Source organism: Nicotiana tabacum, chromosome 4 (genome assembly GCF_000715075.1).
Source record: "Nicotiana tabacum cultivar K326 chromosome 4, ASM71507v2, whole genome shotgun sequence".
In the NCBI taxonomy this organism is placed as follows: Eukaryota; Viridiplantae; Streptophyta; class Magnoliopsida; order Solanales; family Solanaceae; genus Nicotiana; species Nicotiana tabacum.
In genome coordinates, this window is record NC_134083.1 from 33067518 (window position 1) to 33082658 (window position 15141).

Sequence of the window (15141 nt, forward strand, 5' to 3'; positions counted from 1 at the left end):
AAGATGGGGGGTCCTAAGTTTTTTAGCCTAAAGGATCACCCCGTGCAACATAAATAATGCTTCGTAACTCCCTCGAGATGGGGTGTTACTCGTATTATTCAGCGGGAACAGACTATCATCTCCTGCTACCCGATTACTATCTTTAAGTTTTTACCTAAAGCGCACTAGCTGATTCTAAACCGTGCCCTATGCGTGCCCTACCCGTCGCATGCCTATGGCCCAAGAGGCGTTTGGACCTCTATTTTGGATGGTTTCTAGGCTTAGCTTAGGCTGCTCAGAAATGATAAAACTAGGCGACATACAAAACAAGTTGGACTTCATGTAAAAGCAATTAAGGGCTCAAGTTAGCCTCCACACTTAGACAACAAATGTACGTGAACAAATTTTCACATTAAGCGTTAGACAATTTCAGGATTGAGGCAAATTAAAGTCATTAGGCCCTATAGGCATGGTTTCTATGTGAACTGGATTTTGAACGTGCAGACAGTTTTGTATGCAAAGTATAATTTCTAAGTGACTACACAGTTGCCTACTAATTACAGGTTATAAGCGATTAAACCTATAGACATGCTATCTAGATGATTTACGCACTAATTGGCAGTGATAATAACAGGAGATATTCAGAATTACCCAGTTTGATCCTACATGCATGCTTTCTAATAGCGGCAAAGTTAAGCAATGAAACAGTATTGAAAGTTCAATTTTAGCACTTAAAGCAAGATTTCTATGATTAGCGATTGAAACTGATTTTAGCTCCTATAGGGATGTTTCCTAAATGAGCAATTATAACAACAACACATTAACCAATTAAACCCTATAGGCATGATTTCTAAAATGCAGATTTGTAGAGCATAAACCTAACATGACCCTATGGTCATAGACTGAAACATTGATCACTTTATTCCCTATAGGCATGATATCTAGCAAGACATATAGAAGAGGAATAAATTAAGCCAATGAAACACTTAGGTCCTATAGGCAGGTTATCTAACAACACATAGGAGCAGAACACGTTTGAGCAAATTAACCCCTATAGGCAGGATTTCTACCCGTTCATGCAAAGTGAGAATAAACCCATTTTCCCAATTTTACTAACACCCCAATTATTATTATTACAATATTATTATAGGCCCAATGTATACCCTTCCTGGCTAGGCCTTCAATACCATATCCATACAGTTTCACAACAGCTCAAAAAACAACCTCCGTTTATACAAAATGGCCCACATCCAGTAGCCATAACTTGATCAAAAGTCCCAGGTGAACAACCATTTACACAAACCAACTGGTTTATCCAGTAGGTAAAAATGGGGCAAAGTTGAACAATTAGGAAAAGTGGAAAAGAACCTGGACCCTAGTGTGTCAGAAATTCCCAAGGGCTTCAAGAACCCAGGGCAGTGCTCACACTAGGGAGGTTGATAAAGGAGACTTGGGAGGGAGGGCTTTGGCTTTCAGCCAGCCCCAGAATTAGAAACAAGTGATAAGGACAATAAGTTTGGAAAAGCATTTGCAAACACGATAGGATAATCACATAATGAACTCCAAAAGCAAATTAACACACTGGGCAGGGTGACATGTGCTAAGAGACAAAGAATTTAGGATTGCAAAGTTAACAGGCAAGGGCATTAGGCTAGTAAAACCAAGTAATGCAACCAGTTTATGACTTAATGGATCAGATTATACTTACTCAGGTTTAGACAATATAACACATACAAGATCAGGTATCATAGAAGGTATTAATCAAAGGATATTAGTTTTAAAAGATCACAAGTCATTAGGGGTATAGATTGGTCAAGGCAAGAACACATATAGTGGGAACAGTAGTCATAGGAGCATACAACATTCGGAGTAAGGTCTTAAACAAAATGGGGGCAGGTTAATAACATCAATTGGCCATTAGAAGTTCAGAATTAGGCAGAGAAACATGGATTGGACCATATAGTCAAACCAGAATATTTGAATTATCAACAATACTAAACTAATCATGCTTCATTCTTTCCAAACTAACTAAGCTAGGTGCAGAGACATTATTAGGCTAACAATCATAGGCAAAATTAGGCAGAAAAGATTCAAAGATATACATTAAATCATGTAGTTTCAGAGAACATGCTTAACATAATAGAGTAAACATTGCAAGGATTTAGAAACTAACCAGTGATTTTTCAATAAATAAGAATAGGATTGCAGTAAGGACCCAGAGTCCTAAATGTGTCAAGTTCCAAGGGTTTCAAGAACCTAGGCAGTGCTCACACCCAAGAGAGGTCAGAAAAAGTAGAAGTCCCGTGGCCTTGGCTTTCAGCCGGCCAAGAGCCAAACAGAATAGAATAGAAAACAAGTATAGAGTAGAAAACTTCAGTTTTTAGTGAGAGAATAGCGATTAAAGTGCTGTCCATAACGGGGAAGGGGGATGGGTTTTTATAGTAGCAAAATTAAACACACAAACAAGGAAAAACAAACAATCAATCTTAAAGAAAAAGGAAAGAATAACATGCGGATTTGATTCAGAATCAATTTAGGAGAAGTCAAGCAAACCCTAGTTTTTTAGGAAAATAAATATTACCAGAATATATACAAAAATAATAACATAGGATTAATATAGGCACAAATAGTACTAAAAATCAGAGAATCGAACCAATTTGGTCCGATTTAAGGAAATCTGAAAACCCTAGTTTTAGGGTAAGACAAATATTGACAAAAATATAATAAAAACGGGACATAGTAGAATATAGGACGAATATGGACATAATAACACTTAAATTCAGAAAATCGAACCCATTTTGGTTCAATTAAAAGAGATCTGAAAACACTAATTTTAGGGTAAGTAAGAATCAACAAAAGATACACAAATATCATACTTACAATAGAGGAAAATGATGAATATAGACAGAATATCAGAAAAGTCAAGGATTTGAACCGATTTTGGTTCGATCTTTATGAGATCTACTTGCCATGTTTAGGCAAGCAGTGTATAAAGTAATCAGTACCAAAGAGAGGCCGTATATGGCAAAGAAACACCATGGAATCCCATATTGGGTGGGATAAGGAGATATTTTAGGTGGGCGGCGGCTAAGGTTCTTAGGAAGGAGAAGGGGGGTGAGGATATGAGGGCGGCAGACGGTGAGAAATGGGGATTAGGGTTGGGTGTTTGGGGTAATTAAAAGAGAGGGTGTGATATGGGTAGTTGATCTTAGAGATCAATAGCCATGATTAAAAGGTGGTTGGGTCGGTTGGTTAAAACGGGCCATGACCGGGTTATGGGGTTGGGATAATATATTTGAGCTGGGGGTTATTTGGGCTAGGGTATTAGATTTTCGGCCAATGATTGGTCCGAAAAATAAGTAGGATTTTAGGCTAGTTTTTAAATACACAATATTTATTATTTGTGCACTAAAATGATTAGAAATAATTACTTAACATTATAAAATATAAAAGGTCATTTTTCGCAAAAATAATGTAATTATACATGAATATGGGCTATTATTACAAAAATGTGTGATTAGCCCTAAAATGTAAATGTAATTATAATAAATGCATTGAAAAGTATTTAAAACATCATGTTGGTGTAAATGATAAGTTTAGATGATTAAATCATCATAAAAATAATTTGAAGGATAATTACTGGATGTTTGTATAATAAAAATACAGAAATAAATCGATTTAAAGCCTTTAAAAATTATGGACAATTATGAAAAAAATGCTTGTATAGGTTTATAAACTAAATGATAATGCAAATATACTATTTTGAAAGTATATATATATATATATATATATATATATTAAAAATAGGAGGAAAAAATTGGGTATCAACATCGCCCAAACAACATCAAACTTTCTCAAAGTCCGTGGGAGCCCAAGTACGAAATCCATGGTAATACGCTCCCATTTCCACTCTGAAATTTCAAGTCTCTGTAGTAATCCGCCCGGTCTTTGATGCTCTTACTTTACCTATTGACAATTTAAACACCGATCTACAAATCCAACTATATCTTTCTTCATTCGCCTCTACCAATAGTGCTGCCTCAAATCCTAATACATATTTGCGGCGCCTGGATGAATAGAGTACCGTGAACTGTGAGCTTCCTGGAGAATCAACTCACGCAAACTGTCTACATTAGGCATACATAGCCTACATCCGTAATACACAGTCATCTCCAATAGTGACTTCCTTGGCATCACCGTGCTGAACCGTGTCCTTAAGGACAAGCAGATGTGGATCATCATACTGGCACTCTCTGATGCGATCATATAAAGAAGACCGAGAAACCACACAAGAAAAAACTTGATTCGGCTCGGAAACATCCAATCTAACAAATTGGTTATCCAAAGCCTGAACATCCAAGGCTAAAGGCCTCTCTGCTACCGGTAAGTATGCTAAGCTGCCCAAACTCTCCGCCTTACGACTCAAGGCATCAGCCACCACATTGGCCTTTCCGGGATGATAGAGAATGGTGATATCATAATACTTAAGCAACTCCAACCACCTTCGCTGCCGCAAGTTAAGATCCTTCTATTTAAACAAATATTGTAGACTCTAATGATCGGTATATACCTCATACTGGACACCGTATAAGTAATGCCGCCAAATTTTCAAGGCATGAACAATAGCTGCTAACTCAAGATCGTGGACCGGATAATTCTTCTCATGTACCTTTAACTGTCTGGACGCATAGGCAATCACCCTACCATCTTGCATAAGAACTGCGCCAAGACCAATACGCGACGCGTCACAAAACACAGTATAAGACTCTGAACCTGTAGGCAACACCAATATTGGAGCTGTAGTCAAAGCTGTCTTGAGTTTCTGAAAGCTCTCTTCACATTCATCCGACCACCTGAACGGAGCACCTTTCTGGGTCAATTTAGTCATAGGCGATGCAATAGACGAGAAACCCTCCACGAAGCGACGATAATAACCGGCCAAGCCGAGAAAACTCCGAATTTCAATAACTGAAGATGGCCTAGGCCAACTCTGAACTACCTTTATTTTCTTCGGATCCACCTTAATTCCTTCACTGGACACTATATGTCCCAAGAATGCCACTGAATTAAGCTAGAACTCACACTTAGAGAATTTGACATAAAGTCTCTCCTCTCTCAACCTCTGTAATACAATACCCAAGTGTTGTGCATGCTCCTCCTGGCTATGTGAGTACACCAGGATTTCATCAATAAATACTACGAAAAATAAATCAAGATATGGCTGGAATACACTATTCATCAAATTCATAAATGCTGCTGGGGCATTGGTTAGCCCAAAAGACATCACAAGAAATTCATAGTAACCATAACGAGTTTTGAATACCTTCTTTAGTATATCTGAATCCCAAATTTTCAACTGGTGATACCCAGATCTCAAATCAATTTTGGAGAACACCCTCTCTCCCTAAGGCTGGTCAAATAAGTCATCAATATGCGGCAAGGGATATATATTCTTGATTGTAACTTTGTTCAACTGCCTATAATCGATGCACATCCGCATAGTACCATCTTTCTTTTTCACAAACAGAACCGGTGCACCCCAAGGTGACATACTAGGCCTAATAAAACCCCTTTCAAGGAGTTCCTGAAATTGCTCTTTCAATTCTTTTAATTCAGCTGGTGCCATACGATACAGAGGAATAGAAATGGGCTGAGTGCCCTGCACTAAGTCAATACCGAAATCAATATCCCTGTCGGATGGCATACCCGGCAGGTCTGCAGGAAATACATCCGGAATGTCTCGCACGACCGGTACTGAATCAATAATAGGAGTATCTACATCAACATCTCTCACAAAGGCCAAATATGACAAACATCCCTTTCCAACCATATGTTGGGCCTTCAAATAAGAAATTACCCTGCTAGGAACAAAATCTAGAGAACCTCTCCATTTAACCTTTCGCAACCCCGGCATCGTCAACGTCACAATTTTTGCGTGACAGTCCAGAATAGCATGACATGGAGACAACCAATCCATACCCAGGATTACATCAAAATCAATCATACTGGGTAATAAGAGATCAACTCTAGTCTCCATTTCCCCAATAGTTACCATACATGACCGATACACACGGTCCATAGTAATAATATTGCCCACCGGTGTAGATACACAAACAGGTGAAACTAAGGACTCACAGGGCATATCCAGATAATGAGCAAAATATGATGATTTGTATGAATAAGTGGAACTAGGGTCAACTAATATAGAAGCCTCCCTATGGCATACTGAAACAATACCTGTGATCACTGCATCTGAAGCAACAACATCTGGCATGGCAGGAAAAGCATAAAATCGGGCATGACCGCCACTTGATCGGCCTCCCCCTCTTAGGCGACCCCTAGCTGCCTGACCCCCACCCTGAGCTAGCTGGGCGGGTGGTTCAACTACTGGTGCAGATGTCGTCGGGGGAGAACTTTGCTGTAGAGCCCCACTCAACAGCCTAGGACAATCTCTCTTGAAATGACCCAATTCTCCGCACTCGAAACAACCCCATCTCTGACGGAACTGCTGCTCCTGATAACCCGAAGAATTACCTGTAGAAGCCTGAGCGGACGAGGCATGATGAGAACTCTGCGCTGGTAGTGCACTGAATGAAGACTGGCCTGAGTGAGCACTGTAAGAACCGTGGCTAGCCGATGCACCACGATGAGCGGAACGAGTCGCCTGAGCGTGTTTGAAAGAATGACCCCTACTGTGGTAAAACTGACCCCCTGAAGGAACACCGCTGAAATCACCTGAACCACGAGGCCTCTTAGCCTCCCTCTCAACCCATTCCTGACTGCGAACCATATCAATCTGACGAGCAATATCGACAACCTCGTCGAAGGTAGCACCAGATACTCTCTCTCTAGTCATGAATAATTGGAGCTGAAAAGTGAGGCCATCTATGAACCTCCTGATCCTCTCCCTGTCTGTTGGAATCAACTAGATAGCATGATGGGCCAACTCTGAAAATCTCATCTCATACTGTGTCACAGACATATCCCCCTGACGAAGCTGCTCGAACTGCCTGCACAGCTCCTCTCTGCGGGACTGAGGCACGAACTTCTCCAGGAATAGACCGGAGAACTGCTTCCAGGTAAGGGGTGCTGCACCAACCGACCTACACCTCTCGTAAGCCTCACACCATTTGAAGGCAGCCCCAAAAAACTAAAAAGTAGTGAATGAGACCCCACTGGTCTCTAGAATACCCACTGTCCGAAGCATCCATTGACACTTATCCAGAAAACCCTGAGCATCCTCTGACTCAGCACCGCTAAATAGTGGAGGTCACAGCCTCTCAAATCTCTCAAGTCTCCTCTGCTCATCATCTGCCATAACAGGAACTACCGAGGCCTGAGCAACTGCAACCGGCTGGGCTGGTAGTTCTCCCGGTATATGAAGTCCCTACACTACCTGGTCTGGAGTACGAGCAACAAGGGTATGAGTACCTCCCCCGGCCTGAGAAGTGGTAGGTGCGGCCTGAGCCGAAACCACCTGAGCAAGACCAGTGCAAACTGTCAATATCTGGGCCAAAGTCTCCTGAAGGCCTGGAATCTCAATGGGCACAATTGGTGCCTGAGCTGATCCTGTCGGCTCAACTATATCTAGAATCTGCTCCTGAGCTGGAGCAACTAGTGGTACTACACGTGCTGCTCCAACTGCTGCACGAGCTATAAATTGACCTCTACCTCGGCCCCGGCCTCTACCACGGCCCTAGCCTCTTACGGCCCTAACTGGTGGCACTGGTGGCTAACCGTCCGATCCGGTAGTACGTGTTCTCACCATCTGTGAGAGAATAGAATAACAAAAATTTAGTTTCCGGAATCACAAATTCGCACGACAGAATACAAGAAAGTTAAATTTTTGTAAGAGTTCTGTAGCCTCTCGAAGATAAGTACAGACGTCTCTGTACCGATCCGCAAGACTCTACTAAACCTGCTCATGACTCGTGAGACCTATGCAACCTAGGGCTCTGATACCACCTTGTCACGACACAAAATCCCACCCGTCGTGATGGCGCCTATCTCAATACTAGGCAAGCCGACAAATCTCAATAAACCACGTATTCTTTTAAATTTGAAAAGAGAATGATTAAATTCAGCGGAAGAAATCTCACAAGTACAAATATTAATACTCCCAAATCCCAGTGTCACTGAGTACATGAGCGTCTAATACGATAACAAATCTGGAAAATACGGTCTATAATAGTTTGAGACCAAATACAGTAAACAAGGAGATAGGGAAGGAGAGACAAGGTCTGCGAAACATGGAAGCTACCTCAGAATCTCTAAAAATTCAACTGCACGAGAAAATCAACACCCGCTATGTCCGGGAACACCTGGATCTGTAAACTAAGTGCGGGGTGTAGTATGAGTACAACCAACTCAGCAAGTAACAATAATAAATAAGGAATTGAAAATAGTGACGAGCAACACAATTATAGTTCACTTTCAGTAATTCCAGCAAAGAATAGACATGCTTTCAAATCCAGTAGTTTAAGTCAAATCAATTTTATACAGTTCAAGTTCATGTAATCCGGATATAAAATCTTTAAGAGAATTTCACAATAATGACAGATAGCAACTAAGTGCAACAACAAATGAAAAGCAAGTACAACCTCTCAGGGCAACAGTCACTCAACGCGTCACAACAGCTCAACCACTCGGCTCTCAGCCCTCAGCACTCACACTCAATGGGTACCCGCACTCACTGGGGGTGTACAGACTCCGGAGGGGCTCCTACAGCCCAAGCGCCATAATCTGCACTGACAACTCACGTGCTGCACTGATAACTCACGTGCTATAATATCCTGCACGGACAAGTCACATGCCATAATATATTTACCTCACCGACAGGCCCTTGGCCTTACTCAATCCTCAACCTCTCTAGTCTCTCGGGATCTCAAAAATCACAAAGAACAGCTCAAACAAAGATAACATAGTGAATCAACAAATATCAAGAAAGACTGAGGTATGATGCACAAGTAAAATCATGACTGAGTACAAGACAACAATTAACAAATAATTCAACAAGTACGCGACCTCTGTGGGTCCCAACAGTACAATCACATAGCCTAAGCATGATTTTAACAAGATTTACAGTCAAATTTCCTCAACACAAAGAGAGCATATAGCTAACAACAAGTTATTCAACTTTACAGTTTCACGGGACGGACCAAGTCACAATCCCTTCGGTGCACGCCCACACGCCCGTCACCTAGCATGTGCGTCACTTCCAAAATAATCACATGACACAAAAATTCGGGGTTTCATACCCTCAGGACCAGATTTATAACTGTTACTTAACTCAAAACGTGAAATTCTTTACTCTGCTATGCCTTTGCCTAGCAAATCGGCCTCCGAATGCCTGGAATCTAGTCACAAATATTTTGTTTTAGTCAATAAAATTTATTGGAATTAATTCCATATGAAAATACAATTTTTCCATAAAAATCCGAAATTTAGCTCAAAAATTGCCCGTGGGGCCCACGTCTCAGAACCCGACAAAAGTTACAAAATCCGAAAGCCCATTCAACCACGAATCTACCCATACCAATTTTACCAAAATCCGACCTAAACTCGACCCTCAAATCTACACTTTAAACGAAGAGGGTTTTCTAATCTTTCCAACTTTATTCACCCATTAAATGTTAAAAACAACCATGGATTCGGGTAATTTAACCAATATTGAGTTAAGAACACTTACCCCGTTGTTTTATCTGAAAATCTCCCAAACATCGACTCTTCCCGAGCTCCAATCCGTCAAAAATGGAAAACGGGACTAAGTCCCATTTTCAAAACTTAAACTCTCTGTCCAGTCATTTTCTCTACGCGATCGCGAACATTCCCACGCGATCCCAATACACAACTTCACAGGCCTATGCGATCGCGGACTGGTCCACGCGAGCGCGAAGCACAAAATGCGTGACTCCTATTTCCGCTCCACTTACTCTACGCGAACGCGACCTTCTTCACGCGTTCGCGAGTCACAAAATCCCAAAGCCACGCGATCGCATCCCTCTTCACGCGATCGCGAAGTACAAAACTCAGCAACCCCAATTAACCCTACACGATCGCGGATATCCCCACGCGATAGCATAAAACAAAACTTCACTGTCCAAAAAGTCAACCCCCCGGTCAAACTTTCAAAAAATTTAACTTTCGGCATTTCAAGCCTAATTCCTCTAAGGACCTCCATAAAAAAAAATTCCGAACACGCTCCTAAGTCCAAAATCACCATACAGAGCTGTTGGAATCATCAAAATTCAAATCCGAGGTTGTTTACACCTAAATTAACATCCGATCAACTTTTCTAACTTAAAATTTTAAATTATGAGACTAAGTGTCTCATTTCACTCCGAACTCCTTCCGGACCCAAACCAACTAACCCGATAAGTCATAAATCAATTGTAAGGCATAAATTGAGCAATAAATGGGGAGTGGGGTTATAATACTCAAAACGACCAGCCTGGTCATTACACACAGAATAAAAGAAACAAAGCTTCAATTATAACACGTAAAGCAATTAGCAGGAAAAGGTATGGCAAATTTAAAATATAAAAAAACAGACCAATGATGATGAATATAATAGGATAAAATAATGTAATTAATATGTAACAGAGACCTACACAATTTAAAGACATAATCTTCAATATTTAGCACGTGTACACACTCATCACCTCGCGTACACGACTTTCCACACCTCACAATTATCATATCAATACCAATCCTAAGAGGAATTTCCCTCACACAAGGTTAGACAAGTTATTTACCTCAAACCGTGTAATTCTTAACTCAGCTATGCCTTTGCCTCGCGAATTGGCCTCCAAAAGTCTCGTATCTAGTCACAATTATTTCGATTCAGTCAATACAATTAATTAGAATTAATTCCATATGAAAATACTAATTTTCCAACAAAAATCTGAAATTTAACTCAAAACTCATCTGTTGGGACCACGTCTCGGAACCCGATAAAAGTTACAAAATATGAACGCCCATTCAACCATGAGTCCAACCATACAAAATTTACTAAATTCTGACGTCAACTCGACCCTAAAATCTTCAAATTTCACCAAGAGGGGTTTCAAAGTTTTCCAACTTAAATCACCGATTAAATGCTAAAAACAATCATAGATTCGGGTAATTTGACCAAAATTGAGTTAAGAACACTTACCCCGGTATTTTCCTTGAAAATCTCCCGAAAGTCACCTCTCCCCGAGCTCCAAATCGGTAAAAATGGAAAATGGGAGAACTCAAACAATCAGACCAACTCAGGCGATCACGAAGCACAAATTTTCACTCCCAAAAGATAATCCTACACGATCGCTGAACATTCCACGCGATTGTGAAGCACAGTCTCCGCAAACCTATGCGATCGCGAATGGCTTCACACGATCGCGAAGAACAAAATGCGTGGCCCAACTTCTTCCTTCTTTCCCTTCGCGAACGCGACACACCTCACACGTTCGCGATGCACTGGCGTCCAAAGCGACACGATCACAACCCCATTCTCGAGATCGCGTAGAACAAAATTCTCCTCTGCCTATATAATCCTACGCGATAGCGAAACCTCTCACGCGATCGCGTAGAAGGAAACCAGACCTGTGCGCCGGAAAAACTTCAGCAAAAACACCAAGTCCAAAATTGATCCGTTAACCATCCGAAACTCACCCGAGGCCCCAGGAACCTCAACCAAATATACCAACAAGTCATAAAACATCATACAAACTTAGTGGAAACCTCAAATCACATCAAACAACGCTAAAAATATGAGCTATTGGAGCTATTAGAATCACCATACAAAGCTATTGGAATCATCAAAATTCTATTTCGGGGTCGTTTACACATAAGTCAACGTCTGGTCATCCATATCAACTTTAGCCTCAATTCAGTCCGAAATATCTCCAAACCCAAACCGACTACCCCGACAAGTCACAATACAACTATAAAGTATAGAATGAGTAGTAAATGGGGGAACATGGCTACAACTCTCAAAACGACCGGCTGAGTCGTTACAAATTACATTTACACATTGAATCTGACTATAGATAGCATGTTCTATGATCAATGGAGTAAATGATAAATACATTTATGCAGCACAATAGAGAAGCTAAAATTTTTAGCAGACATTTGTTTCTAAATATGTTTATAATAATAACTGTACAATAGCCTCCTTCTTTTGTATTTGACTATTACACGTATTAATGACCTTAAAATTAGGTACTAAGGAAAAGATTCATATCTAATATCTTGTACCAATATTTAGTCTTTATATATAAAGCATATCCACTTTACCTTCTGCTGCTCTGGCTATTGCCGTAACTGACGGATGTGTTCTAAGATTAGAGGAAATGAGTAAAAGATTAGAGAAGAGAATGGGAGGCGAGGCATGGTTGTGTTGACTATTGCCTCAACCTTCAGAGAGTAGAGGGTCTGAGAGTGAGAGGCGAGAGGGCTGGGTTTTGAGATCTGAGGGAAATTAGAAAGTAGAAATTTAGATTTGAATATTTCTAATAGTGGATAAGTGGAAGGGATATTTAATATACATATGGATAAAAATATATAAATATAAAAATTCTTAACAACTTAACGGTTTATCCGATAAGAAAATTGAATAATCCACCCCTAAACCGATAAACCGTTAATAATAAAATTTCAATCCGTTCCCCATCCGTTAATGTGATAACTCGATACCAATAAGCCATTAAGCCACTTTTGCGGTTCGGTTTTCAGTTTCAATTCAGTTTTGAACACCCCTAGAAAGAAGTCATCGATTTTATTTGGGACCACATCATATGCCGGTTCGGAATGTCGGCCGAGATCGTATGTGACAACGGGAAATAATTCATCGGCAGCAAAGTAAGCAAGTTTCTCGAACATCATAAGATTAAAAGGATCCTATCGACACCCTACCACCCTTGTGGGAACAGACAAGTAGAATCGACCAACAAAACCATAATCCAAAACCTCAAAAAGAGGTTGACCGATGCCAAAGCAAAAATGGAAAGAAATCCTGCCCGAAGTCTTATGAGCATACCGTACAACATCGAAGTACAATATTGGGGCCACCCCGTTCTCACTAGTTTACGGTGCTGAAGTTCTGATACCGGTAGAAGTCAAAAAACCAAGTCTCGGGTTCAGATATGCAACCAAGGAATCAAGCAACGAGGCTATGAATACGAGCCTAAATCTATTAGACGAAAGGCGCGGAGCAGCCCTGATCCGGTTAGCCGCCCAAAAACAGCAGATCGAGAGATATTATAATCGAAGGGACAACCTTCAACATTTCAATATCGGGGACTTGGAGTTAAGGAAGGTCACGCTAAATGCCCGGAACTAGAGCGAAGGGAAGTTGAGACCAAATTGGGAAGGCCCTTATCAAATTATCGAGATCACAGGTAAACGATCGTAAAAACTCGGAACAATGAACGGTGAGCAACTACCAAATAATTGGAACATAGCTCACTTGAAGCGATACTACTGTTAAGGTATGATCCCATCCATTTCCCTTTATTTATTTGCATTCCGAACTAACACTTGCAGGTTATAATCAAAGTACACTACAATCTTTAGGCTTGAAAGCACGCGTTGCACTCTTTTTCCCTCGAACCGATTTTGTCCGAAATGGGTTTTCTGGCAAGGTTTTTAACAAGGCAACAATAAATCGTGCTAACTCAGAATTGAAGGCCGGTGACAAACCAATATCAAAGTTCACGGCAACTATATTCGAGGCCTCTCTACGATCGGCCCCGAACACTGGGGGCATTACCCTCGGATAACGACTTTAGCAAGGAAAGAAACTTTATGATTGAATGGTCTCGGCTCGATCGATAGGATTTACTGTAAGGACCAAACGGTCAAATGAACCGTGCCCGCATAGACTGCTCGAGCTTGAGCACAAAATTTGTACACATGTGTAACTATTACGCACAAGAATAAAAAGAAGTTTCTACATTGAGGATAAATATCTTGTCCCTTAAGAATTTTTCTTTTTCTTTCCTCTTAAGGAATTTCCTACATTCAATCCCCTAAAGGTATCAAGCCCAAGGGCCAAATTTATCCGGGTTCAAGCGATCACTCCCAATCGGGGACTGCCATCCAAAAATAAACTCGGACGGCTCGGGCTATCGGATCCCGGGGCCACAAGACCTATTGGGCAGTGCCCGAACCTTAAAGTCTATGGCAATCCCCATTTGGGGACTGTTATCTTAGGCAAGCCTGGATAACTTGAGGTGACAAGCTCACTGGGCAACACACGAACTAAAAGGCTACGACCATATTAAAATGGCTCGGAGACGTCTGTGACCCGTAATAAAAAAATAAGGCCATGGAAAATTTCTAAACCGGTTATAAAGGCTACCCTCGACAAACTATAGTCTAAAATAAGTACTTTGGGGAAACATTCTAGTCGTACTGAACCTCCATGATTCCTTGAACAAAATAATGTCAAAGGCAAGGCGTGTTCGAACCACCGAACATGACCTAACTAGTTCAGGCTAAGGCATTTCGATATTTGCGAACATAATGATTAAAGCAAAGAAAAAACCAAACTCAGAAATTGTCGAAGGGAAAAGGAAGCCTTGTATTATATATATACATGAAGTCTTTACCAAGGCCAAACGGCCTTGACAAAAAGCACAAAGGTACATAAGTACAAAAATATAAAAAATGTACAAGGCACTTAAACGACCTGGTCTTCACCGGAGCCCGCCTCGTCGTCAGGTTCTTCGGAGTCTTCTCCACTCTCGGATCCGCTCAAACCCTCGGACTCTTCCTCGGGATAAGCCAATTTCTTGACCTCGGCTTCGACCCCCTTAGCACTCTCAATTTCGGCCGACACGTCGAAATCCCGAGCATGAATCTCATCGAGGGCCTCCCTTCGGGATTGCCGCTTTGCATGCTCGACGATATCCTTCGTTCGATCCTGGGCCGCCTCGGTATCGGCCTTGTATTGGGCCACCATCTCGTCGGCATCAATTTTAACCACCAAGACCACCAACTTTGCCATTTCTAGATTCTTGGCAAGAGTTTCTCGATCAGAGACGACTGCACTTAGCCGATACTGGAGATCCTCAACCTTTTTTGGCCTGCACCTCAGCCTTTTCCTTTGCCGCTCGAAGTTGAGTCTCTGCCAAAGTCAGTTGCATCCGATCAGTCTCTTTTTCTAAGGCCAGATGGTCC